The following is a 27,465-nucleotide window of genomic DNA, read 5'->3' as shown; positions in this document are numbered from 1 at the left end:
TGTGTGTGTGTGTGTGTGTGTGTGTGTGTGTGTGTGTGTGTGTGTGTGTGTGTGTTATTCACAAAGCATAACATTCTCTCTGATGACTCCCCTACCCCTCATATTCTCTCTGTCTCTCTGTCTCTCGACGTATCAAGACGGCCGTTATGTCTGGACAGTAGTTATCTCCATACATGTCTGGACGGTGGTTATGTCTGGGTGGAGTTTGTCTCCGGACGTATCTGGATGGGAGTATGTCTACGGACGTGTCCGGGCGGTAATGTCCAGACAGGAGTTTGTGTACGGGTGTTGTCTATGTCTGAATGGGAGTTTGTCTTCGGATGTGTCCAGGTGGTGTTCATGTCTGGACGGGAGTTTATCTGCGGACGGGCCCAGGTGGTGTTTGTCTCCAGACAGCTTGGCTCTGGACACGTCCGGGTGGTATTTATGTATGGGCGGTGTTTTTCTCCAAACCTATCCGGGCGGTGTTTTTGTCCGGATAGGGTATGTCTCCAGACATGTCTGGATGGTATTTATCTCCGGACGTGTCCGGATGGGAGTTTGTCTCTGGATGTGTCCGAGCGGTACTGTCCGGACAGAAGTTTGTGTACGGGTGTTGTCCATGTCTGAATGGGAGTTTGTCTCTGGATGTGTCCAGGCGGTGTTCATGTCTGGACGGGAGTTTGTCTCCGGACAGCTTGGCTCCGGAGATGTCCGGGTGGTATTTATGTTCGGGCGGTGTTTGTCTCCGAACCTATCCATGCGGTGTTTATGTCCAGACAGGAGTTTGTGTCTGGGCTGTGTTTATGTCGGGATGGAAGATTTTCTCCGGACGTGTCCAAGCAGTGTTTGTACAGATTTATTATGAGTCATCTATCTTTCCAGTCAAGTCCAATGTCCTTCAGCACTGTCAAGAGCTTAATCCAGTCAACCCGATCAAAAGCTCTTTCAAAATCGAGATAACAAACATCTACTTCCTGTCAAAACTCGAAACTGCGTGCACTTATCATGTGTGTGTGTGTGTGTGTGTGTGTGTGTGTGTGTGTGTGTGTGTGTGTGTGTGTGTGTGTGTGTGTGTGTGTGTGTGTGTGTGTGTGTGTGTGTGTGTGTATATATATATATATATATATATATATATATATATATATATATATATATATATATATATATATATATATATATATATATATATATATATTGTTGTGGTTACCAAATTCGCAAACCACCATTCAGGTCCCTTAGGTGAGATATCTCGGTAAGTACATGTGTAGTTAGGCCCAAACCCGTTGTCTAGTGGGAATACATGTCATTTATGCGTGCTGCGACTCTTCAGGATAGCCGTTTTTCTTTTGCTATCTTTATTTTGGACCAACCGCCATGATTACCACCACCAACCACATCAACCACCCACCGCGGCCCCGCTTCACGTCACACCTCGCAACCGTCGCATCGCCACCGTTCTTGCGCCGCTTGTGGGTACCGGTGTTGGACTCGTGCAGGGCGCGCGCCGAACAGCGTGTACAAAATCACGGATTTTGTGCTTCAAAAACGGATCAAAAACGACACACGCCCACTTTTGTTCCGTCCAATCGGTGAGCGAGGGGCGATTTGGCCCCGCCCCCAGGGCGTTGGAGGGCGATCGATATATGCAAATTTATGGATCAAAAAGCATTCACGCCCACTTTTTCTCGGGCCAATGGGGAGCGAGGTGAAAGGTCGAAGGCAGAGGGTCAAAGATGAGAAGGCGAAGCCACGGGGCTTATATAAGCGACCGTGTTCGTCAGTCAAGAGAACAGAGAGTTAAGACTTCGCGGGCGGTGGAGTTGGCAAGAAGGAGCTGGTCGTCGTGTGCGTTGGAGTCGGAGCGGAGGGGACGGAGCTGTGGAGAGGCGGCGAGGGCAGACGAGGGGGTGCTCGCGTCGTGCAGGGAGCTGCACCCCAGGGAGGCCGACAGCGCGACCTGGCCGAGGTGGAGACGCTCGTCGCGGGACAATAAAAATCCTCTATACCCCGAACATCAGCAACCCCCTCCTGTTTCCCCCCGCGCTGAGATAGTGCGACCAAGGGGGCCCCTTTCCCACCCCCTACCAGACACTGCCCGCGAGGCCCGCGGAGTTGAGGCACCATCGCCGCTCCGCGTCTCATCACCAGACGGGTAGGCCCGACCCGGTCTCAGCCTCAGGCCCGCCTCATCCTTGAGGGTATTCTTTTCCTCGGTTTTGGGTATGTGTTGTCGGCGCCGTCTGTGAAGTAAAATTGTATAAGTGTTGCCGTGTGCTCGCGTAATCGGTATTAGATCTGCATTGTCGCATTTGCTTTTTGTGTAAATTGAATTGTGTTTTTCTTTTCTGTGTGCTTTTGGTGGAATTGAATATGTATGCTTTCCGTTCAGCGCGAATAAATGTGCTTTGTGTTGAACTGTTTCCCGCTTCGCTTCGTCATTTCCTTCATTGAATCCTCATCTTGCTTCACGTAAAGGGTTGGTAGTGGGCTGAATACGCCCGATAATTAATCGAACCGTCGAGGTCGACGAATAACACCGCTCGGTTATCCCGATAGTACGGAACGGGTCGCTTAAGTGGCCCGTGTCCGAAGTCGACCTGCGGCGAGGTGCGATCGCCCGGTCTACCCTCCGCGTGGGTACTTAGGTAGGTCGAATTTGGCGAGCAACCCTATCCCACGCGGGGGCTGATTGGCTCGATCGCGGTGAGACCGAAAGGTCCACCCGTGACTGGTTCCCGGCGTTAGTCCGAGAGGGTCACGACTGGATTGTCCGTCCGGTGGGCGACGTGCCGCGATTCGAGTTACGTGGCCGTCAGCACGCCGGCGGGCGCGAATCCGCAACACTGGTGTCAGGAGTGGGATACAAATTCATCGCCCTCCTCGCGGCACTGGTATCGGAGAACAGGAAAACGGGCTCTCCTGTCTCCGGCTAAATTCACGGGAATCGGTCCAGGGGTGAGAGAAGCGACCCCCGATTCCCTCCAAATTACGAGCGAGCGAAATTAACCCTTTAAGAGAAGCAAGATGGCGTCTCAAGGCAAGCGGGAGCCGGGGGTATTAGAAATGGATGTAGGAGGTGTAGGATCCATGGCCCAGGATGGAATGCCCGTGCAGGAACATGAACTCGCCCAACTGAACCCAGAGCCCGAAATAGGTGCGGCAGTAGCCGCGGTGTGTGACGCCTCCCCCCCCCCCTCTCCACCGGGGCCCTTCCCCAACCCTTGCCGAAGCGGCTCAGCTGAGTGCATCCGACATGGCCCAGTTATGCGCCATGCTGGCGGCAATGACAGAAAAGATGGATACAAATACTAATGAAATGAAAAACGAAATGAAAGGAATGAACGAAAAGATGGATGCGAATACACAAAAAATGGATGAAAAGATGGATACAAATACAAATGAAGTGAAAACGACGATGGATGCGAATACACAGCAAATGAGGGAAGAAATGAAAAAGCTGCGGGGTGAGACGCAGAACATGGGCCGATGCCTGCAGGCGGGCATGAAGGCCGTGACCAGGGAGATAGAAATGGCGACTCCACGTGTAGGAGCAAACGAGTTGGAAGGGGGTGCAACGGCTGACAGGCCCGCGGTGGAGGCGGGTGAAAAAATAATTCAGGGGGCGTGTTGGGCGAGGGTCGTGACAGAGGAATCGACGGTGACCAAAAGGGAAAAATTAAATGGGGAGACCAAAACGTGTGAGACGAGACACGAGGTGACGACAACGGAAATAATAGTGGAGACAAGGGAGGTAAAGGGTGAAGAGTTGGCAGTGACGGTAGCCGGGAAGGGAACGATAGAGGAGAGACTGCACGGTGAGGACGGGGTAAGTGACGCACACACACACACACACGGAGGTAGTGGAGGACAATGGGGGTGAGCTCGCGGAGCGTGTGGGGACCCAGTGCGAGCACCTGGATGGCCTCCTCCAGGAACGAGGGGAGGGAGTATGCCCCCTTGAGGCGAGTCACGACCAGGTGAGTTCGGTCGTGCTTTGCGAGGTCGAGGGGAGGAGTGCTGTGGACAGGTGCACGGAGAGCTTGGGGGGTATAGAGGCCCCGGAGACCCTTGTGGGGACACGAATCCCCAGTGTGGTTGTCCCTGTGTGTGTGGTGCAAGGTGTGAGTGCGTCCCCGTGTGTGGAAGCGACCCCGTGTGTGAGTGGTGTGGTGGCGATGGTGCCGGAGTACGTGCTTCCCAGCACGCCGTGTGTGGATGAGGCACGGAGTGTGGGTGAGGCACCGCGGGTGAGTGCCCCCGCGTGTGTGGATGAGGCACCGCGGTTGAGTGCCCCCGCGTGTGTGAGCGAGGGACGGTGTGTGGATGAGGCACCGCGGGTGAGTGCCCCCGCGTGTGTGGATGAGGCACGCAGTGCGAGTGAGGCACCGCGGGTGAGTGCCCCCGCACGCGTGAGTGAACGGCCGTGTGCAAGGTCGCTGTGTGCAAGGGAGACCGTGTGTGTGAGAGAGCGGTATGAGAGGGAGATGTCGGTTGGCATGCGGGAGCACGCAGCCGCGTCTCCCGGTGTGAATGTGATGGAGTGGACTGTGTGCGTCGTAACACGCAGGTATGCGTGTGTGGAATGGAGACGGAGACGGCGACAGAGGAGAGAAAGCCGAGTAGCGGCTGTGGTTGTTTCGGGGACCGTGCCGGGTTCACCCAGCAGTGAGCACGCGGTCCGTGCTGTGCAACGCACGAGACCGCCACGTGCTCGCTTGCGAGAGTGAAGTCCCGGTCCGGAAACGCACGCGGTGGATTTGCCGATCCCGCGGACGGACAAAGTTTAGGCAGGTAAACGGATTTGGACCGGACGGGTTCTCCACGCGATCGTGTGTGTTAAGCTCCAACGGGCAAAGCACATGTGTTCGCGTGGGGAACCCCTCGAGACGTGGGGCTTGTGTTTTTTTTTTATGCGCACGGTGACGCCATGGCTGCACGTGGGGTTGGAATCCGGCAGGAGGGGTATCTCTGCCGGATGGTACCGTCCAAGGAGGGACGAAGAACACGTGCAGCTGCATGACGTCACGGGCAGGTGCAAAGTGCGTGAGCTCTGACTTGCCGCGCAGGTGCTGCGCATGAAAAAAAAAAAAAAAACAAGCCTCACTTTCGGGTGCACAGGATTCCTGGGCAAGGGGTGGAAGACCCCCTTGACCCAGGGCACAGGATGGAAACTAGTTAGGGGGAAGGGTTAGCTTAGTTAGACCGACTTCATGGGGCAGGGGTAAGTCCTCATGGAGTCCGTGGAATGGATTAGTTAGAGGGATTGTAGCCAGATGTAGGTTGGGAAATTGATTTTTGCGACATTCGAGGACAGTGACAGACTTGTGAATGTGTAGAGGGGACGTAGCTTAGCTACGTAGTGTTAAAAGGAACGTGCTGTAGTATAAGGGACGACGTGGGAGCACGAGTTAGTTAGGGGATGCAGATAGAAGGATGGCAGAGTTCAGCGGTGTGTGTGTTGAAGAGTTGGTGACTTGTGAGGCATGTGCTTGGTGAGTGAGTGAGGCCAGCGGGTCTGTGTGTGTGGAGTGAATGGGGAATGCATGGTGCGATGAGTGATTGGGGGGGAGGAGTGACTCCCGCCCAAGGGACCCCCGGGGTCAGTGTAGAGTGAGTTAGCTGGGTTAGTCAAATTAACAAAAATGGAGGTCGTTTTGCTGTTGGTGGGAAAGTAGGCTCGAGACCCATTTGGAGGGGTGCAGGAGCCCTGTTGACGGGCTTGGGAGCGTGGCTGCGAAAGGTGAGTATCGCTGAGTGGGTACCCCGGGCACCAGGCTAGTCGGCCGCGGTAGGCCATGGGCCCATGGGGGGCCGGGATAGAGTAGTGGGCACGGGTGCGCCTGCTTGGTGCGGGGGCCCGGGGCGCCATTAGCCGCGTGGGCAGTGTTGTGGGCACGGGTGACCCTCGGAAAGGGGCCCGGGAGGCCGGCCTGCCACGTGTGCGTTTCAGGGGAGGCGCCATGGGGGGCACTCCCCGGTGTTAGGGAGCTGGTAGGCTCGGAGGCAGTGTAGTGCCCGGGGGTGCCATAGCGGGAGAATCGGCAGAGGGTCGTGCCTGCCAAAGGGAGCCACGTGTCCCAGCCAGGAGACCGTGTGAGGGCACGGAGAGAAAATTGGGGGGCGAGGCCCGAAATTGTGAGGACACCAACACAGGCGACGGGAATCTGGGTTGTTAGAACCAATAGTTTAAGCGAGAAGCGCTTGTTGGAAGCCCCGGGGTAGTTTAACAGTTAAATGGTTAGGGTAGATTAGGAGATGTACCCCTCCGCACCATCCATCCCCTCGCTGTCGTTGTGGGCCGCTGGACCCACTTGGTGTTAAGATCGCCGAACTCTGGGGAGGCCATTCTGAGGCTTCGTTGGGCCTCGACACAGGACGTTAGCTCTCCCTTATTCCCCTCCGGGAAGGGAACGTAGGGGTTGGGAGTAGGCTAGGTGACAGGATAGGGTAGCCGAACAAGGACGATAAAGGGGGTTAGGGGACGATTTATAGTGGGGGAGTAAAAATAAAAACAACAAAAAAATAAGTTGGGGCTAAATTGGGGTTTGACAAATTAAGGGAGTGGGTATGTACAGTGACAGGCAAAGGCGATAGGTTGGGAGGGAGACAGGTAGGTAGGTCCGAGCCCGCCTTCCAAGTGGCCAGCACCACCGCACTCCCTCCACCAACCTCCAATGAACGGCAAAGGCTGGCCAGCTTCATCTGCAGCTGCTTAGCTGCAAGGCCTGTGCCGGCTGGATCGTCTGCCGGCTGGCTGTTTTTCTGCAAGGCCTGTGCCGGCCAGTTCATCTGCTGGCTGTTTTTCTTCAAGGCCTGTGCCGGCCAGTTCATCTGCCGGCTGTGTTTGCCTGCAGCGGCCTTCTTCTGCGGGCTGTGTTTGCCTGCTGCCTTTGCCATGCCATGCCCACTGCCCAGGTTCACCAGCCCCGTTCAATTTTTGCTTTGCCCCCCCCCCCCTGTTCATTGCCATGTGCGCCAGGATCCGCAAGGCAACAGTTTGCAAGCTGCGAGAACTGCCCTGTTGGCAGCTACAACACGGGCCTGCAGTGGCGGCCCGTGCACCGTGTTTGTGTTCACCCATCCATTCGTTGTGCTCATTGCGTGTGCCACTTGAGCTGGCACGGAGACTGCGTTGTGCAGCCCATGCACCGTTGTGGTTCACTGCGTTCAGTTCAAAAGGGAAGGCCTTGGACTGCGTGTGAGCAGCCAGCCACGTTCCCTGTCACCTGCATTGTTTTGAGCCAGAGACTGCATGCGAGCAGCCTGGCTCCCTGCTAACTGCTTTCTTTTTGCAGAGTTCAATGATCCTGGGCCATGGTTTAGTGTAAAATTTGTAAGTTAAGGTTAAGATGTACTGTAAATATGAGTGCGCCCCCGGCATGTTTGTCTTAGCGCCGGCAATTTTATTTAAGTCGTCCGTGTGAGTGAGTTTGTTTAGATAGTTACGCAGCCCTCAGGTTATTTATTTTGGGGACACAAATACCATGAATGTCGCACTCAGGGATCCGTAGGTAAAATGTACTAGGGGAAAACTACACATGATGGCACACGAAAATTGGACGACTCGGGACGAGTCTGTAAAAAGGGGAGGGGGTAGTGTTGTGGTTACCAAATTCGCAAACCACCATTCAGGTCCCTTAGGTGAGATATCTCGGTAAGTACATGTGTAGTTAGGCCCAAACCCGTTGTCTAGTGGGAATACATGTCATTTATGCGTGCTGCGACTCTTCAGGATAGCCGTTTTTCTTTTGCTATCTTTATTTTGGACCAACCGCCATGATTACCACCACCAACCACATCAACCACCCACCGCGGCGCCGCTTCACGTCACACCTCGCAACCGTCGCATCGCCACCGTTCTTGCGCCGCTTGTGGGTACCGGTGTTGGACTCGTGCAGGGCGCGCGCCGAACAGCGTGTACAAAATCACGGATTTTGTGCTTCAAAAACGGATCAAAAACGACACACGCCCACTTTTGTTCCGTCCAATCGGTGAGCGAGGGGCGATTTGGCCCCGCCCCCAGGGCGTTGGAGGGCGATCGATATATGCAAATTTATGGATCAAAAAGCATTCACGCCCACTTTTTCTCGGGCCAATGGGGAGCGAGGTGAAAGGTCGAAGGCAGAGGGTCAAAGATGAGAAGGCGAAGCCACGGGGCTTATATAAGCGACCGTGTTCGTCAGTCAAGAGAACAGAGAGTTAAGACTTCGCGGGCGGTGGAGTTGGCAAGAAGGAGCTGGTCGTCGTGTGCGTTGGAGTCGGAGCGGAGGGGACGGAGCTGTGGAGAGGCGGCGAGGGCAGACGAGGGGGTGCTCGCGTCGTGCAGGGAGCTGCACCCCAGGGAGGCCAACAGCGCGACCTGGCCGAGGTGGAGACGCTCGTCGCGGGACAATAAAAATCCTCTATACCCCGAGCATCAGCAACCCCCTCCTGTTTCCCCCCGCGCTGAGATAGTGCGACCAAGGGGGCCCCTTTCCCACCCCCTACCAGACACTGCCCGCGAGGCCCGCGGAGTTGAGGCACCATCGCCGCTCCGCGGCTCATCACCAGACGGGTAGGCCCGACCCGGTCTCGGCCTCAGGCCCGCCTCATCCTTGAGGGTATTCTTTTCCTCGGTTTTGGGTATGTGTTGTCGGCGCCGTCTGTGAAGTAAAATTGTATAAGTGTTGCCGTGTGCTCGCGTAATCGGTATTAGATCTGCATTGTCGCATTTGCTTTTTGTGTAAATTGAATTGTGTTTTTCTTTTCTGTGTGCTTTTGGTGGAATTGAATATGTGTGCTTTCCGTTCAGCGCGAATAAATGTGCTTTGTGTTGAACTGTTTCCCGCTTCGCTTTGTCATTTCCTTCATTGAATCCTCATCTTGCTTCACGTAAAGGGTTGGTAGTGGGCTGAATACGCCCGATAATTAATCGAACCGTCGAGGTCGACGAATAACACCGCTCGGTTATCCCGATAGTACGGAACGGGTCGCTTAAGTGGCCCGTGTCCGAAGTCGACCTGCGGCGAGGTGCGATCGCCCGGTCTACCCTCCGCGTGGGTACTTAGGTAGGTCGAATTTGGCAAGCAACCCTATCCCACGCGGGGGCTGATTGGCTCGATCGCGGTGAGACCGAAAGGTCCACCCGTGACTGGTTCCCGGCGTTAGTCCGAGAGGGTCACGACTGGATTGTCCGTCCGGTGGGCGACGTGCCGCGATTCGAGTTACGTGGCCGTCAGCACGCCGGCGGGCGCAAATCCGCAACAATATATATATATATATATAAATTGCAAACCATGGTGTCTGTCCGTGCGTTCGTCCATCTCCCATTTATGGCGGTCGCGTCCCACACTGCATTTGAAAGGCTGCCGATTGGTTATTTTGCATTTCCATTTCATTTTTCTTGATACATTATAGTTTGTCACTTGATTGACCCTTCCAGTAATGTTTAAAATCAACGTGAACATCTGGATTAACATATTTAATACAGATCTTCATGGAGTAATGCACAATTTAAAATACCTATGTTTTACCCTCTTTTTAGACAAATTATACCTCTGCCACCTGATGTTGCACCACCATTTTGTGGTGGGTGGTATAACTAGCTCAGAGCTTTGGCTCTAAGTGAAACCAAGAGTTCAATTACACAATTAACCTTGTTAAAGTCCATGAAATAATTTAAATTGATAGATTAACTTTAACTTTTCCCATCCCAAGAACGGATACTTTTTCTCATTAATTTCAGATTGCCGATCATTGCTTCGCTTGTCCCTCTTCCTCCCTGTAATCCAAACTGATCATCTCCGATATAGTTGTGCACTTTCCCATCGGCTCTCTTTGTTACAATTCTCAACACAACCTTCGATGCATGGACAATCAGATTAATTGTACGGAAGTTCAAACATTGGCATTCCTATGGCTTCTTTCTTAGGGTGATCATTACTGTGCTGCTGTGCATGACAATGCAGCCAACTGGCTAATCCTGTGGAGGTAATCTACTCAACAATTCATGTAAGAATGAAACAGACAAGCAATTACAAGAAGGATCAGTTATACCAAAGGTAAACTTGAAATGTATTTCTAAAATTTAAATTAATGACATGTAGGACAATTCTTTAGACAATAAAATCGATATGACAAATAATCCAACGTAATTTTATACACAACCAATTAAAGTAATCCTACACATTGAAGAGGCTATCAACATGACGTCTGATCATAAAAGCCACTTGGAAACTATCAGAGTGAAAAACTCTCTGAATGGTCCGAAAATAGGAAGCTTAAATGTCAGAATGATGTTCCGGTCAAGGTTCATAACTCAAGTATAGAATTAATTTTTAATATATCGGTGAAGTATTGAACGAATAAGTGAAAGTAGATGGATGGAAAATGGGAAGATTTGTCTTACATCAGAAGAAATTGTGATTTATTCAGGAAGGATGGATGGTGTTCACCAAGCCAGGGTCATGACAATGCCAGGTGCAACAGCACAGAAAGCATTATTATATTGGAAGCCTGTAACTGAAAGACATTTGTATGCATGCGTTGATTCTAAGTACAGAAAAATGAGTGTCATTTAGTGTGATGCATCAACAAATTATTCAGGGGAACAAAATAAAGACTATTTCAATGAACAACTGCAATCGGTGATAATGTTCCTTCGGAATCATTATGTTCCAGTTGTTATGGCAGACATCAATGCAAAAGTTGGAAGGAATAATAGAGGAAAAGAAAGCTTCATGGGAACACTTCTCCTGTCCTGAATGACAGTAGAAGCTTTTTATAAATGGCGAAATTAAGGAGATTTTTGGACTGAAAACTTTTTACAGATTTTTGTATTGAAAACGAGCTAGTCTTTAGGGTTTCAACTAGGCTTGGGCGATTCTTAAAATTTGAGAATCTATTCCGATTCTGAACTGCCATCTCAGTTCTGAAAGGAATAGATTCCGATTCTTCACCAAAAATGTAATCAATTCGTCCTTGTCACACAATCAACTTGCTCAACTAGTTTCGTCTGAATCCATCTATAACTTTTTGAGATACCCTGTACACAGATAAACAGGTGAAAAACAACCTCCATCCATCTTCGGTGGCGGACAGTATAAATAGAAATAACTCACCATAAAATTTATGTTCATAAGTCAATAAAATCAGTGGCATGATTTGTATTGTATAAATCATGCCAAAGATGTAAAAGTTTCCTCAAATTAATCCAAACCTCTGGGAAAAATGGTAATTTCTTTCAATTAAATTTAAAAAAAATTGAACCCGGTTTAATCAGGTGGTGTATAAGGCAACAGATGACCGCTCCTCGATCGCTCCCGACTTTTTTTATTCGCTTTAAATAAATATGCCGCGATATCCTTGCTGTGCAGAAATATGATGATTTTGGAATTTTACAATACTTTATAAAGACAGAATAGGCTAATGCTGTCTGTCGGATCCTGGAAGTAGAAGTCCGACACATTCACACAGTTTGTGAGTACATGCCTGCTCATTTTCTTCACAACTTGAACAAACTAGATGCAGACTTGTCTTTGTTTTGTAAAGAATAAAAGGAGAAGCTTTTGATGAAATTTGCTGAACAAACGGATGGATTCTCGATGGACGAAGTGCAATACAGCGGAGTAGGAATGGACTCCGGAGACTTGGAACCATTACAGGCAGGTAATAGACTCTATATAGCCCAAACCAAGTTTCAACCCAAAGATACATGTTTGCAGACATGAACCTCAGCAGATGAGAGGAGGAGATTGGGACCATACTCTGTGCAGAGCATTGGGGTTGCCTAAGCAGTCTTCTGAACACCTAGATGTGAACATCTGGATGTGAACAATATCGGGGAATGTCACCAGATGGGATTACGAAAACACAGATCACATTGCCATAAATAGGGAATGGACCTCATCTGTGAAGGATACTAGAGCCCAGAGAATCTCAGATGTTGTAAGTGACCATAATTTGGTGATTGTGAAATGAAAGCCGAGTCTATGAAAACAATATAAAATTAGCAACTATAAAGCTTAAGGAAAATGAATTAATTTAACATCAATGTGAATAACACAATGACGATATTGAAGAAGGGAGAAGACATTGAAGAATACTGGAAGAAGTTTAGAAATGCAATCTGTGATACAGCATAACAAATCTCAAGAATTGAAAGAAATAAAAAGAAAGAATAGATATCAGCTGAATTCTGGAAAATTATATAAAACTGGAATGGCATTTGGTAGAGCGCATACCTCCACCAGGCTGAACAGTTGACGTTTTATATCCCATGGATAGGTTGGATGTGAACCAGAATCTAATTGACTTGTTTTTGTCACATACCCTACTCATCCACCAAGTTTTGTCACAACTCGTCCACAACCTTTTGAAATACCATGCTATACATATCGTTTTTGGCCCAATATCTGTCCATTGTGAAGAATCACTGAAAAATTCGAGTAACATCTGGATCCGGATCTTCACCATAATCTAATCAATTTGTCCTCGTCCCACACCCAACATGTCCATCAAGTTTCAGCCAAATTCGTCCATTACGTTTTGAGATATCCTACTCACAAATAAACAAACAGGGGCAAATACATAACCTCCGTCCACCATCAGGGGCAGAGGTAATAAAAGGTAAACTCGACATAAAATCAAGACCAGAAGGAACAATATCAGAAACAGCACAAGAAAAAAAAGATAGTGCGATTTGAAAAGTCTAAAGAGCAAAAAAATTAAGTTTATAGAAGATATGTAAAGCACAGTAAGCATAAGAAGCTGCACAAAAGGGTGACACCAGAAAACTCGACAAGCCTGCAAAGGCTCTAGGAAATAAACAATATCAGGGAATGTCAGCTGTAAAGGCCAAAGGTGTAAGGCCTATTCTTACAACCGATAATGAACAGCGAGAACGATGGGCCGAACATTTTGAGGAAATTCTGAATAGAGAATTCCTGGAAACCTACTTGAAATGCAATTAAATGATACATCAGCAAAAGAGAAATGTATGTCATGTTTAACAGAAGAGTAAAATAAACTAGGGATTCAAAAGTTGAAGAATAACAAGGCATCAGGGTCAGGGCCGGATTAAAGTCTTCGTAGGCCAAGGCCCTTGATATTTCGTAGGCCAAATTCACGAGTGACCAAAACGACGATTTTGAACATGAAATTTAATCGAACAGACTGCGGTAAATGGCGATTTGTCCGACTTTCAAATATACAAGTGTCTGTAAAATCCAATTCGGCTTCAAAATTGAGAAACGAACGATACAGAAAACAAATTCGGAGGAATGTCTGTATATTCAATTTCCACCCTGCTGAAACACCTTCTTTCGTGCCTTTTGGTTGGCAAACGACGCGATCACTTTGGAGAAAGACCGACTTTCTACGTTCCTATCTTGGCAGGGAGGATTCTGGATGAAATTATCTACGAGTTCAGCGGAAAGAGACCATTCAGCAGGATCAGGATTGAAACTACGAGCCGTAGCACTGGCTGCAGTTGTTTCAATGCTTCTCTCGTTACTCGATGCGACGGTATTGGTGTCATCAGCTTTCGAAATGTGATGCAGTGCGAGATTACGTGATCCCTCGACATTGACATCAGAAGACTCTGCATGCGCACATTCCGTTTGCTCATCTCGACTCTGGTGAGGTGAAATTTTTTTTAACATGAATCCAGACAGTCTTTTTGTTTCTGTTTCACGGGTCTTCTTTTTGTCGCGTTTGCAAATACCACTTTCGTGGTGCCGAATATATCCGTCGGCTACAGTCTAGAATAAAAAACGACAAATAAGAGCAAAACGAAGAACTGCAAACATCAGGATTCTCAATAACTCACAGGAAAGTAAGAGGGTGCCAGTATGTTCATACTCAGCGTGAACGTTACCCCACCCATCAGCCAGACGATAGCGGCGACGTCTGTGATTGGTTGAGTTGTGATGTGATCATATGGTTCCCACGCTTGCTGTCGACGATCACTGTGTCTGGCAGCGTGCCAGCCGCCTTCGCTCACGGTGTGTACAGCCTGCCTGCACATGTCGAGTCTCATAATTAAGACTGAAAAAAATGTCGTCGGAAATTTTTGTCGGCCAAATATTTTTCGTAGGCCAAGGCACGGGCCTCACGGGCCTAGTGGTTAATCCAGCACTGATCAGGGTGTGGTATTGGGAGTTGCATGAATATGAATGTATGCGTGATGAGCCGGAACTGACGAGGTGGAACCGAGAGTGACCTTAGCGGGCTGTCGAGGAGTGGAGGAGGTGAGAGCTGCCATTAAACGAGCCAAAGGACTTGCGTGTTGGCTGATTTTACTGCACAACACAGGGCCAGACAGAATCATGGCACAGTTGTTAAAAGTCAATATCCCTGATAGAGAAAAACGCCACACAAGTTGGGATGAAGAAAAATTATAATTTTATCAGAAGATAATTGATCTGATAATTATCATGACTGATTTTATCTGATAATTATCAGAAGAATGACTCAAAGGAGTTATTATAAAGATTCCAAAAAAGGAAACATGGCAGACTGCAGTAATTGGGTAAGAAAAGCACAGGCAGGTTTTAGACAAGAAAAATCTTGCAGCAACCAGATTTTGTACCCATAACAGAAATTGAACAGTCAGGAAAATGGCAAAACTGTGACATGTTCATTTTGTCGACCTTGATAAAACTTTGGATAGTGTTCATGTTGAGTCACCATGGAAAGAGTCGAAGATGTATGAATTCTCTGAAAAGATAATTAATATGTATGAAATCTTATATGAAGGCTTCAACTGCAGTGTATTTCATGAAATAAAACTGTCACCACCGTTTCCTGAAAAACAGGTGTGAACTCGAGGGGGAGCACTCGGGAGAGTGCAAAACCTCCGCCGCCAATACTGCTGGGTCACTCAAGTGAACCTTATATCTTATTCATTAAATATGTCAACAGTGCTGATTGTTATAGTTCTTTTCTCCAACATTTTTTTTGGGGGGGGGGGGTTGGAAATCACTTAAAACATGTAGAAATGCAAAAAAAAAAAATTCTCTATTTTTTTGGGGGGGGGTAACTTTTTTGGGGGGGGTTGGAAATCACTTAAAACATGTAGAAATGCAAAAAAAAAATTCTCTATTTTTGGGGGGGGCGTAAAAAAATTGGGGGGGTTGGAAATCACTTAAAACATGTAGAAATGCAAAAAAAAAATTTTTTTTTCTCTAACAATTTTTTTTTTGGGGGGGGGAGGCCAAGTCCAAAATTTAATGGCATGATCCTTGGACCATACCTAACCCCCCCCCCCACCAAGTTTCGGCGAAATCCGTCGAGGAGTTTTTCCGTAATACTGTTCACAAACAATCAAACAAACAAACAGAAAGGGGTGAAAACAGTAACCTCCATCCATCTTCAAAGATGGCGGAGGTTAATTAAGGACCCATGCTCTCGTCAACTCTTTTTCTAATCATAATAAGTTCCTCTTTCTTCCTGCCTGTGGAACCAACTTCCACATTGTCTCCCATCTCGCTCTTCAAGACAACCGTTCACCACCATCTCAGATCATCCCCATTGCAAAACAATGATCTCTTTCGACTCCCCCAACAGCCTCTTCCCTCTCTGCAGACCTTGAAAAATCAGGAGCTGGTCCAACACTTGGAATATGTCTTTCAACCCCAACAAATCCCAGACATTCACCTTGCCTGTTGGAAAGGACGGTCTGGCAAACCCTCCCATGTACTTCTGAAAAAAAAACACTTGAAGAGGTGATGCCACTCAAACTTCAGGGCTTTACCATCAGCCATGATCTTTCTTGGGCAGACCACATTTCCAAGATAGCAACCAAAGCCAGTTGCCGAGTGGGCATCCTTTGTCATACAAGGTCTTACCCTAGACAATCTGAAATTTTGACAACCGATAAGGTCTTCATTCACAGCTTGATGGAGTAATAATGCTCTCCCCTTTGGGCTCAAGCCCCTACCTTTCTTAAATGATAATCTTTATTGTCCCACATCCAAGAAAATTCTTGCCCTTCCAAGGAATACCTTGCCCTTCTTTGTCCTGTGGAAAGCACGGCTCTCAATCATTGAGATCTCCCATGACAAAGCTGATTATCTAGGCCTGTTACTTTCATATCACCGACAGGTTGGTGACCTCTTTGTATTCTACCACCTCCATTTTGCTTTTGTGCCCTCTGTCCTCTCTTGGCTCTGCCCCTCCTAGGTTTCCATAGGACATACACAATCTGCCAGTTACCCTCTTCTTATTAAACTCCAAAAATTCAGGCTCACTGCTTTTCCTCTTTTCTCTCTTCTGTGGAACCAACTTCCCCAGTCTGTTCAGTCCCATTCTTCCCTCTGGTGCTTCAAGACAGCTCTTAACCACCACCAAAGGCCATCTCCCATCCACACTCATGATCTCTTCCACCCAAAATTACCCCATTCTCAAGCACTCCCTTTTTCTAGGTTATTGTGATTTCCCCCCTCTTCCTCACCTCTTTTCCTTTGTAAATTTTTGGTTGGTTTGTTCCTTTTCTGTTTAATCCCCGCTTTCTCCTTCCTGCATTTCATTCAGCTTATTCACCCCCACGTGTCCTCCTCCTCCATTTGCTCTCACTCGACTCTGCTGTTGGTGTTTCCCCCTCTCCATTTGTCCCCCCCTTACATTCTTTTCCAGCTCTTCCACAAGCCTTGATCATGTATAAAAAAAAAACAAGAAAAAGAGGAAGACCAAGAGAAACTTTGAGGAGGACTGTGCAAGCAGAGCTAAAATCTTTCAATTTGATGGAAGTGTAGGAAATAGAAGAGATGGCGATGGATAAGAAGAAAGGGTGAGATTTTGTTGCAGCTTTTTGTCAAAAGACATGCTCATGAGGATAAGTAAGTTAGTAGCTACATAGTGGCAAGATTGAAGCATTCATTATGTGCAGGAAATTTCAACAAAGCATTGAAGCTTTAATCTTTCTTCCAAAACATACATGAAAAAAACAGAAAATGGGAAAGGTGGGCATTTTAGGCCTCGGCTCTTTTCATAAAATCAGTATCCAAGTTCGCTCTGACACAGGTTTCTGGGAAGGAGAACAGGAAACAACCTGGTGGAATGTACAGTTCAATCTCACAGTTCAGAAACATGTGACAGGGCCACCAGTATGACCTCTAGAGATGAACTAGATCAGAGCACACAGGTTAAGCCAATGATTAGTGCAGGAGTCACAGCATGCATTCTCCAGATCTCAATCCTTTGGTCTCCCCGAAAGGCTAGCTTGATCAGCCATTTCTTTCAATGAATGCTGCTCTTTAAATCCATGAACATAGTTCTCACTCTGTCAGAATTAGTCAAGGATACACAAGGAACTTTGATGGAAGAGGAGGCCATTTGGCCCATCATCCTTGTGCTACATCATTCAACCAATTTATTGACTTAAATTTACTGATGGAGGGGATGTGGGTCGGGGAAAGAGGCATGAGGTTGAGATGAGTGAGGAAGGCACAGGGTGTTATCATAGATATTAAAAATGTGCTGAAGCTGCATGTGTATGAATCCTTCAAACCCATTGGCTGGAGAGCTGCCTTGACTCCACCCACAATTGTCAGGAAAAAAATCCTGCCTCTGCCATGATAGTTTTCTTGCAAGCCTGAGATGTCTTCAGAAGTCTCATTTATTATTCACAATTTGAATTAGCTGAGATGTATAACCACAATGTATTACAGATGTACATAAGCAGTGGGCTTATATTTGCTTCGTGTACGTAAGCTGGGTTAATTTTTCTTTTTGGGAGCGATCGAAGCAACGATCCAGCCAATACACTGCCTAAACTAGAGGGGGAGCACTTGGTAGAGTGCAAAACTTCCGCCGCCAATACTGCTGGGTCACTCAAGTGAACCTTATATCTTATTCATTAAATATGACATCAACAGTGCTGACAGAGTTATAGTTCTTTTCTCCAACATTTTTAAAAAAAATTTTTGGGGGGGGGGGGTTGGAAATCACTTAAAACATGTAGAAATGCAAAAAAAAAATCAAATATTTTTCAAATAAAATCAAATTTTTTTTTTTTTAAGTCGCAAAATTTTGTTGTTTTTTTTCTCCAACAATTTTTTTTTTGGTTGGAAATCACTTAAAACATGTAGAAATACAAAAACAAAAATTCAAATATTTTTTCAAAATGGCCGCCATAGCGGCCATATTGGATTTTGGACCGAGTCCAAAATTTAATGGCATGATCCTTGGACCATACCTAATCCCCCCACCAAGTTTCGTCGAAATCCGTCAAGGAGTTTTTCCGTAATACTGTTAACAAACAAACAAACAAACAAACAGACGGGTGAAAACAGCAACCTCCGTCCATCTTCGATGGCGGAGGTTAACTGGAGGGGGAGCACTCGGTAGAGTGCAAAACCTCCGCCGCCAATACTGCTGGGTCACTCAAGTGAACCTGATATCCTATTCATTCAATTTGACGTCAACAGTGCTGACAGAGTTATAGTTTGCAACTTTCCCTATTACTTTTAACTTTTACATACTCAATTCATTCGTCATAACTAGATTCCTTGAGACAGAAATTGATTTTACGTGGGTATATCCACCTGAAGTTCCAAAATCAGCCGCAATTATAATTTTGGCATATTTTTTTGTTGGAAATCATATATAACATGTAGAAATGCAAAAAAAAAAAAATCTAAATTTTGTTGAAAAAAAAGTTGCAAAAAATTTTTTTTTTCTCTAACAATTTTTTTTGGGGGGGGTGGAAATCACTCATGTAGAAATGCAAAAAAAAATTCAAATATTTTTTCAAAATGGCCACCATAGCGGCCATATTGGATTTTGGACCAAGTCCAAAATCTAATGGCATGATCCTTGGACCATACCTAATCCCCCCACCAAGTTTCGTCAAAATCCGTCGAGGAGTTTTTCCGTAATAATGTTCACAAACAAACAAACAAACAAATAAACCAATGTCACCCGCAGGGTGACCCGTATCTTGCCAAAAGGTGACCACGTGTGACTTCTTTAAGGTCACACTGAGGTGAACAGAGCTGCTATCCACCAGGAGCGACTCCTTGAGGAATATCTGCCTACGAGAGATTCCGATGAGAATCGTTCTACAGAGTAACCATGAAAAATATGCGTTTGCCTCATAACGTCACCAAATGACGTCATAATGTCTCAAGCTTGACATATCTAGAAAGCACTCATCGAGGTGTTCAATTTGAGGTACTACATGATATGGTTCCTAAAACTTGAAAATTTGACCTTGGGGTCAAATATGTTTGACCTCAGGCGCTAGCCATGAAGGTCAAGGTCAATCGCCACCAAAAACTAATCAGCTGAACGCCAGACCATATACTACATTCCCATGAAGTTTGAAGACGATCCGATCAAAATTACTCAAAAAATAAGGGTTTCGTCGACTCCCCTGATTTGCGCCAAAGTGACCTTGACCTTTGACCTTGACCTTCAAAATTTTGTGCACTGAAAGGGACCTCTATAGGCCTCTGATATGCGAAGTTACAAAAATTTCCGATGATAACTGTGCTCTGCAGAATTTTTTATACGTAATTACAAAAAAAAAACAAAAAAAACATACAAGCTGACTTACATATCTTGCAAAAACTTTGTTTTGGCAAGATAACAAACAGAAAGGGGTGAAAACAGTAACCTCCGATCTTCGATGGCAGAGGTTAATAAAGAGATGAGCAATTTGGATGATAAATGAAGGTTTTTCTACGTAATTAGCCCGAATTCTCAAGGCTGAAGAGTATGAGTGTATTGTGTAATGCTATTTCTGATGGTAGTGACTATTACAAGTCATCGATACTTAAAAAAAAAAACAAAGGAAATGTGTGTGCGTGTGTGTGCGTGCATGTGTGCGTGAGCGTGTGTGCCAGTGTGTCTCCTCCATAACTCCACAACCATAAAACCAGGCAGCCTGAAACTTTGCATGCATACTAAGAAAACTCCAAGGAAGTGCTGGAGTGAAAATTGGGTGTTATGGGTTAATTAAAACACCCCTTTTGGAGATAATTACCGGCATTATTGAATTATATCCTTATCAGGCGATCCTCGGCCACCTCACTCTCTGGAGCTTTAAGCGTTTCCTGGATAACCTCGCTGGGGTCTGAAGCCACCAAGTTTTTTGGCTTGTTCAACCATGCTTTGACTTGGAACAGGCCGCAACGATTTCTTAACGATAAAGTTTTTTTTCCTTTTTCACATTCATCACTCATATTATCAAATGCCTGTTCATCATAGCTACGAATTGCTGGGTACGTTGGAATGCGTATAAACACCTGGAGACGTCAGCGTACCTTGCTTCGTTTCATTTCTGCACATGCGATCACCATGAGAATCTCTTAACCTCAGCAGAATTACAAAATTTAAGCTCCAGAATCAAACTTACAAGCAGTTCTGACTCCCAGAAAAGTGTTCATTTGTCCAATTCGGACATATTTGATACGTCGGACATCTCCGGGAGGTGTATTTTTAATGTGCTGCCAATTGCGAGCCAAGCGAGCCGCTTATCAACCATTCCGTTTGAGTGCTTGCCAGAGTGCTTAAGCCACTTGGCAAGTGCTCTCCAAGTTGCTTGGTTGTTCATTTCAGTGAAAGTATCTGTGCTCTCAATGGAACATCGATTAGACAGACACATTTCTGTCTGTGTTGGGCCCTGAGGTGCCGTGCGGTTGGTGCTTCGGGAGGTGTCTCATCAGCTGAAAATGTGCAATTTTATTTTTACAGGACGTCGTTTTGTTTTACCTTTTTGTGCGATCTCTTTTTAGACCCTCATTGAGGATTTCTAAGTCTTACTCACATTGTTCTTCATCTTCATCTTGTGGACTTTTTTGTTTCACAGCCTACAGTTTTCATCGAAACTTCCTGAAACTTGACATATATATGTAAAAATACCCTGCGCAGACAGTAACCATCTCCGATTTTGAAAATTCCTCCGTGAAAAAAAGTTATGACGTCAAAACATCTCCGCTAATTGAAATCGCATCAAAAAATTATCTCCGAAACGAGGCAAGCTTTTCGAATTCTGTTTGCGGGAATCGAACAGGGCATGAGCAGAGATGAATTACCGCACATATGATACATCACTATGACGTCATATCAATTTTTATGACATCATTCCTATTTTTTGACAGTTTTTGTTTCACAACCCAGAGTTTTCAAAAACTTGCCATGCATATGCAGAAAGCCACGCGCAGGCAGTAACCATCTCCGATTTTGGAAATTCTTCCGAGAAAAAAGTTGACGTCATAATATCGCCGCTAATGGAAATCGCCTTTACCATTATCTCCGAAACATGGGCAAGCTGTTTGAATTTTGTTTGCGGGAATCAAGCCAGGCATTAGCACAGATAATTATTTATCGCAAACCTGATACATCACAATGACGTCATATTCGTTTTTATGACGTCATCATTAAGAGGAAGAGGATCTTAGCTCATTTGAGCTTGTTAATATAATCCACCCCTCACTTCGACATCAATACATATATATATATATATATATATATATATATATATATATATATATATATATATATATATATATATATATATATATATATATATATAAAAACTAGAAGGGCACTCGGTGGAGCGCATACCTCCGCCATGTAATGTCTGATCCACGAGAACATATCGAGCCCAATACATTTTTGAAATATCATGCGACACAGTACTATATCGTTTTTGGCCCTATCTCTCAATGGTGAAGAATTACGAAAAATATTATCGGAGTCGGATCCAGATCCAGATCTTCACCAAAATTGAATCAATTCATCCTTGCCACACACCCAACCTGTCCACCAAGTGTTGTCCGAATCTGTCCACAACTTTTTGAGATATCATGCTATATATCGTTTTTGGCCCGATCTCTCAATGATGAAAAATCACTAAAAATATTCTCGGAGTCGGATCCGGATCCAGATCTTCACCAAAATCGAATCAGTTAGTCCTTGTCACACACCCAACCTGCCCACAAAATTTCATCCAGATCCGTCCACAATTTTTTGAGATATCCTGCACACAAACAAACAACACAAAAAAGGGAAATATGCCTCAATTGTGGTTTAATATTCCTACGGGTGTACGACCTTGATCTTTAACCCAGAGGGGTATGCTATAAATTAATTGTAAATGCGCCATGCTCTGGGCTATCGAGAGAGGGCAATTTCATTCCGATCTGACAAACTTTTGCAGAGTTATGGTGACAATGTTAACGTCTATAATTAGGTCATGACCGTAAAAATTAAGTCAAGGTCAAAAAAATGTCAACCCTGTGTACTTTCTGTGAACATTATTGATGTAAAATTTCATTCCAAGAGTCCCTGCCAGCTCAGAGATACATTTCAAAAAATTATACAGCTCAGAAATTGGGAATGTTTGGAGTGCAGGAAGAAAAAAAAGAAATTATAAATGTTTTTTACTTCTCCTGGGAGCCTGGTGTTGGCGTAGTGGTTAGGGTGGCGGCTTGGGATGCTAGGGTCCCGAGTTCAAGCCCCGTTGGCCGCTGAATTAAAATACACCAGGAGGTTGACTCAGCCTGTCATCCTTCTGAGGTCGGAAAAATGAGTACCAGTGTATTGGTAAGGGGGACACTGCATCAGTGGCATAGCTATGTCCCAACCAATGATGCAACCAGCAGCCACAAGCTGCACTCGATAGAGAGAGTTCTCCTGGAGGGGGGGTGGGGGGGGGGTCTAAGATACTCTGTCCCATTTCAAATGAAGGTGCTAATTGAAGAAACAATCCCCACAACAGCAATAAGCCTTCACCTATCCTAAATGGGGAGGCATAATTGATATTATTCTACAAGTATAGGCTTACTTTCATGAAGAAAAAAAAAAATTCACCTGTGTGTTTAACCAAAGCTATGTACAGGTGCAGCGTTTAATATTACTTGTTCATGCATGATTTACTGGAAAGTTTTCTTCCACCTAATTACTTCAATGAAATTTATACCCTTGCATTATAAATAATCAGGAGAAAACAGCAAAATATTCGACACCTTTATCATTTGTTTGACCATTTTGTGATTCATTACAAGTTCATGTCGGTGATTTTAGATGGGACAGCAGACTTTAAAGAACAGCTTGCTCCACAATTGCAAGCAACTTTAATGGCAGTTAAACTTGGAGCCCATTCTTCAAGTCCACAACAAGAGAGCTCAAAAGCGAGCACACCACCAACTGAGCTATCGTATATCACTTTAAGGGGGGAGGGGAATTTGCAGATAAAAAAAAAAATTCAGAGGCAATCGAAGCAGTTCTATTTGAAGGAGATTGCTTTCACGAAAGATAAATCGTGCAAGTACTCGTATATTGACGTTCGGGGGACCTTAGTTGAAATATAAAGTGCCAATCTCCTTTGTCTCTATCGTATAGAAACCTTTTGATCTGACAAACCTGTCGAGTAAACTTGAAACTTTTTTTGCCATTCAACAATTAAGAATATCAATTGTAATTTGAAGCTTTAAATAATGCAATCCTCATTACTGCAATGAACCCTTTGTGAATTAGAGCAATTGCTATTTAATTAGCACTGCCCATGCTCTCATGTTAACCAAAACAGCAGTTATTTTGTTGGAAACGCCATCATTATGCGAAGTTGCTGAAAATGCGCTATAAGAAAGTTTGTGTCATTTTGTACTTCGTTTAAAGTCGCAATGATCAAAATAACCTTTTGCTCATCAAAAGTGCAAATTAGCATAAAGCATCAGCATGCCAGCTAATATCCAATGAGATTTACTGAGGGAAAGGTTTTTGTTTGTTTGTTTTTCCTCCTTTTTGCTAGTTGTGTTCAAAAAGTTAAAACTCCCCAAATTGCTCATTTTAATTATCTGTAACGTTCATACATTCTTAATTTTAGTGTGTGAGAGTGAGAGAGTGAGAGCAAGAGTGAGAGAGCAAGTTAAAACTGTTGAGCTCGTATGATCCATGTGCTCAAGTACGATAGATTCTTGCAATGTAAAGACACACATGTTGGGTTCATTTGTGTTATCGGTGTTATTATCGATAGATCAGCATATGGCTAAAATTGTGAAATGCATGTGCCTTCCCGTCAGGCAAGGTTAGGCAGGGATGAGAGCACAAGACTCAATAGCACTTCGAGCACAGACCCATAAACCTCCAACATGGTCTGCCGAGTCTAGCTCAGCGATTCCGACTCGACACATGCGGTAATAACGGTAATGGCCACCAAGGAATATGGAGTACAATGGGCGAACACCCAACCCGGGACATCAAGTGACCATTCACCAGGTGGGGCATGGACTGGGATGCATGCCAGCGGGCGAGTTTATGGGAGAGATAAAGCTGGACAGCACGCAGGTGCAAGGGCAGCCAGCCAGAGTCCGTGTGCGACTGACATAAAATGAGTCGCCAGCGTTGAGCCCACAGCATGGAGAACACATTGGTGCGACATGGCACAACATCACCACCATTCGAGATCCCTTTGGTGGGGCACAGCTTAAAACTCCTGCAGTACGAGGAGCACTACTGAAAGACCTCCCAGAATGCTTGTCTGTTTCCCATTGTTTCGGTACGAGTTAGCAAGTTGGCGCCATGGGGGGGTTTAGTTATTCTTCCAAAATAAGTGAGTCATCCCTTCCCTTTTACATCGTCTTTGTGCACTCAATCCATTCCAGATTATGTTATCTCGACTTCCCGTCCAATTATATTTATAGCAACGTGTCCTCTCCTGCATGCAGGAAATTATTTCGGAAAATCGTTGCTTCCTGGAGGAGATATAAATTGGGTAAAGTTCATCCTTTTGTGGATATTTAAATAATACTGACACGGAGTTGGTAATCCGCTCGTGTCGGCTCCTAACTAAATCGTCTCATCACTCGGGGTCGGTTTGGCACCAGCTCATACACAATTAAATTCAATGATATTTCCTGAGGGAAATTTCTCTTTTCTTGTTTTTGTTCATTGTATTCAAATCCCCAAAACCATTTCCACAACCCAAATTACTCGTTAATTAGAGAGATGTGCTCTGGAGCATTCATCTTTTCTTTATTTAATTTTGTTAACTGTATGGTTAACTCAGTAAAAGTTTATAATTGAAAAAAAAGCTGGACTTACTAGTTGGTAAAGGTGACGTTTCTGCGAGAAACCACTCGCCTTGGTCATGGCAGATGGTAAAGTGAAGAAGAAGCTTGAGCATTGCCACATGACCTCAGCCGTTGGTGAGGCGAGTTGGTCTGCAGATCAATCCAGGCATCACGTGATGACTGCAGACTGCGTGGAAGAGATGCTACAGCTTTATTTGGCATTGGTACATCATACAAACCAGACAGAATTATGCACAGCCAGGTAGTTCATGATAAGGACGAGATACAGATGGCTAGGAAATGCGATTTGGTGTCGGTCATCAGATGTGGAGACCCAACATGCCGACATACGAGAAACTTGGCAAACCCTTAAAGCTCGTATGAACCAACAACATCATCCAGCTTATGAAGAGGCTTTTAACTCTGCTGTATATATGCACCTGAACGTGCATGGTCACAACTTTGATAATAGTGAAGTGGTCATCGTAGTTTTTTTTTTTTTTAATGGTTTGCTCGAGGTGTAAAGGAATCAATTTGGGAAAGGGTTGAATCGCCATCTCTCAACAAAAATGGCAGTTTGCAATTTCATCTGTCACATCCATGGGACAAAGCTATAACATATCTATCCAAGCTCCTCACCACTTCCCCACCCCCCCAATACTCCCCTTTATGCCAACTCGCTAACTGGTCGCCTGCTTCTGTCGGCGTGCTATCTTTTGGGTTGTCCCACCTCAGGGGGCGGTCACTATAAAAAGTCGTATGCCCTACTCCAAGGCTCAGCAGCCAATCTCGCTGCCATGGCCTACAGTCCACTGGCCAAAAAACAGTCCGTGTTGATTCCTCCGAAAATGCAGTGTGCTTTCCAGTTGTACCTTTGTGCCCATGTCCTTAACCGGCCTCGCTTGAAACACAGCAGGTTTTATACAACAAACTTAGTCGATATTGTCTTAAAGTTAACACTCACTACCTCCTCAGCACAAATTTCACAAGGCGACTTACTCTGACATCTTCCCTGTTCCGAGAGTAATCTAAGCTATGTGATCACACAGTCCATGCTATTCTTTACCACAATCTTGCGATGAATCCCCCACCTCCTTCCACTTCTTCGTAACAGTACTTTTGGTGGATGATATTGTTGAGGTTTCCCGCCGGCGCGTCCCCACGAGCACGACCCTCGATGAAGCAGTGGGGCCGTCTCGGTTCGATCGCCCGGAATTTACAGATCGCCGGCCCGGGTAAGCCCGGGTCGACGGGTCCTGGTAGTTTTATTACCTAAATACGCCAATACGGTTAAATGGGGTAGGGTTAATTGCCAACTTCAACGTACCCAAGTACCCACGTGATCCAGCTACCGGGGTACATCACCCTCGGCGGAATTCGTTCGGAAGCGAGCCGCTTAAGCGGCCCGTCCCGTGTGTGTCGCCGAGCGGTGATATCGCCGAATTCCGCCGGCCCGATTATTTTGGGACCCTGGCAATGGTCCACTAATCCCTCACAAGCACGACAAGCTCAGCCAATGAAGGAAACGACACGACGACGAAGGAAACGCGGGATGAGGTCGCCCCAGAAGCCATGGTGATGAGCCGGGCAGAGAAGAAAAACGGGAGAAACAAGCAGGGAACGAACGACGACGAATCTCCTCAGAACTGCGCTTTCGTGTACGCTCTTTAAAAACATCCTCATCCGGAGGAAAAACCCAGCCGACTCAGGAACACACCTTTCTCTCCTCAGAACACAGCTTCTTTCCCCCCTTCCCGCTCCCGCTCAACAAACCTTCTCTCCTCCCCACTCGCCCTCCCATTGGACCGGAGGCCCATGTGACTCTTCGTCCGCTCCCGATTGGACAGGCGCGCGGTGGGCGGGGCACTCCCTCCCTTGGGCGGAGTCTCCAGCAGAGGGACGTTCGTGGCTCCGCCTACGGCCTCTCAGACCGCGTGGTGACAGGAGTGAAGCGAGGGCGATGCGGTGCGGTCGGCGGTGGAGTCGATGATGTAGTTGGTGGTGTAAAAAATAATTAAAAGAAAATCTAACTATTAAAACAACTTCACAGCGCAGGACATTTAATTACCCATAAGACCAGGGTCGGGACCCTAACTGGCAACATGTACTTACCGATATAACTGAGCTAAAGGACCTGAATGTTGAGTGTGATAGCTTTCCAAATAAAAAAAAAATTGACCGTTTTTACAGCCATTTTTCCCTGCTTTGCAGGGGTTGGGCTTTTTTTTTCTTGAGGCAATGTTTTATGGCCGGATGCCCTTCCTGACGCCAACCATGGTGGCCTCTAACGACACACAGGGATATGGTACACCTATTCGAACCGGAGCATACACCGGGACCAGTACACTGGTGCTCATTTTGCCGACCTCGGAAGGATGACAGGCTGAGTCAACCTCCTGGTGTTCATTCAGCAGCTAACGGGCTTGAACTCAGAACCCTGGGATCCCAAGCCGCCACCCTAACCCCGAAGCCAACACCAGGCTAG

At 46.1% G+C, this 27,465-nt stretch overlaps 1 long non-coding RNA gene across 4 annotated transcripts; it reads right to left on the bottom strand.

Moving 5' to 3' along the window:
- Positions 1-9,585: 9,585 nt before the first annotated feature.
- Positions 9,586-26,798, bottom strand: LOC147034789 (uncharacterized). 4 transcript variants are annotated; one of them, XR_015060246.1, is made up of 3 exons: positions 26,698-26,798; positions 25,012-25,167; positions 9,586-10,482 (listed from the first exon to the last, which is right to left on the bottom strand). It is a non-coding gene; the product is annotated as an uncharacterized LOC147034789 (long non-coding RNA). The 4 variants fall into 4 exon arrangements; XR_015060248.1 differs by lacking the exon at positions 9,586-10,482 and adding an exon at positions 14,385-14,679; XR_015060249.1 differs by lacking the exon at positions 9,586-10,482 and adding an exon at positions 16,577-16,987.
- Between the last annotated feature and the right edge of the window lie 667 nt (positions 26,799-27,465).

Source organism: Eptatretus burgeri, chromosome 1 (genome assembly GCF_056783735.1).
Source record: "Eptatretus burgeri isolate ZD-2024b chromosome 1, Ebu_testis_v1, whole genome shotgun sequence".
Taxonomy (NCBI): Eukaryota; Metazoa; Chordata; class Myxini; order Myxiniformes; family Myxinidae; genus Eptatretus; species Eptatretus burgeri.
Note: the sequence above shows the minus strand (reverse complement) of the source record. Positions and strands in the feature narration are given on the sequence as shown.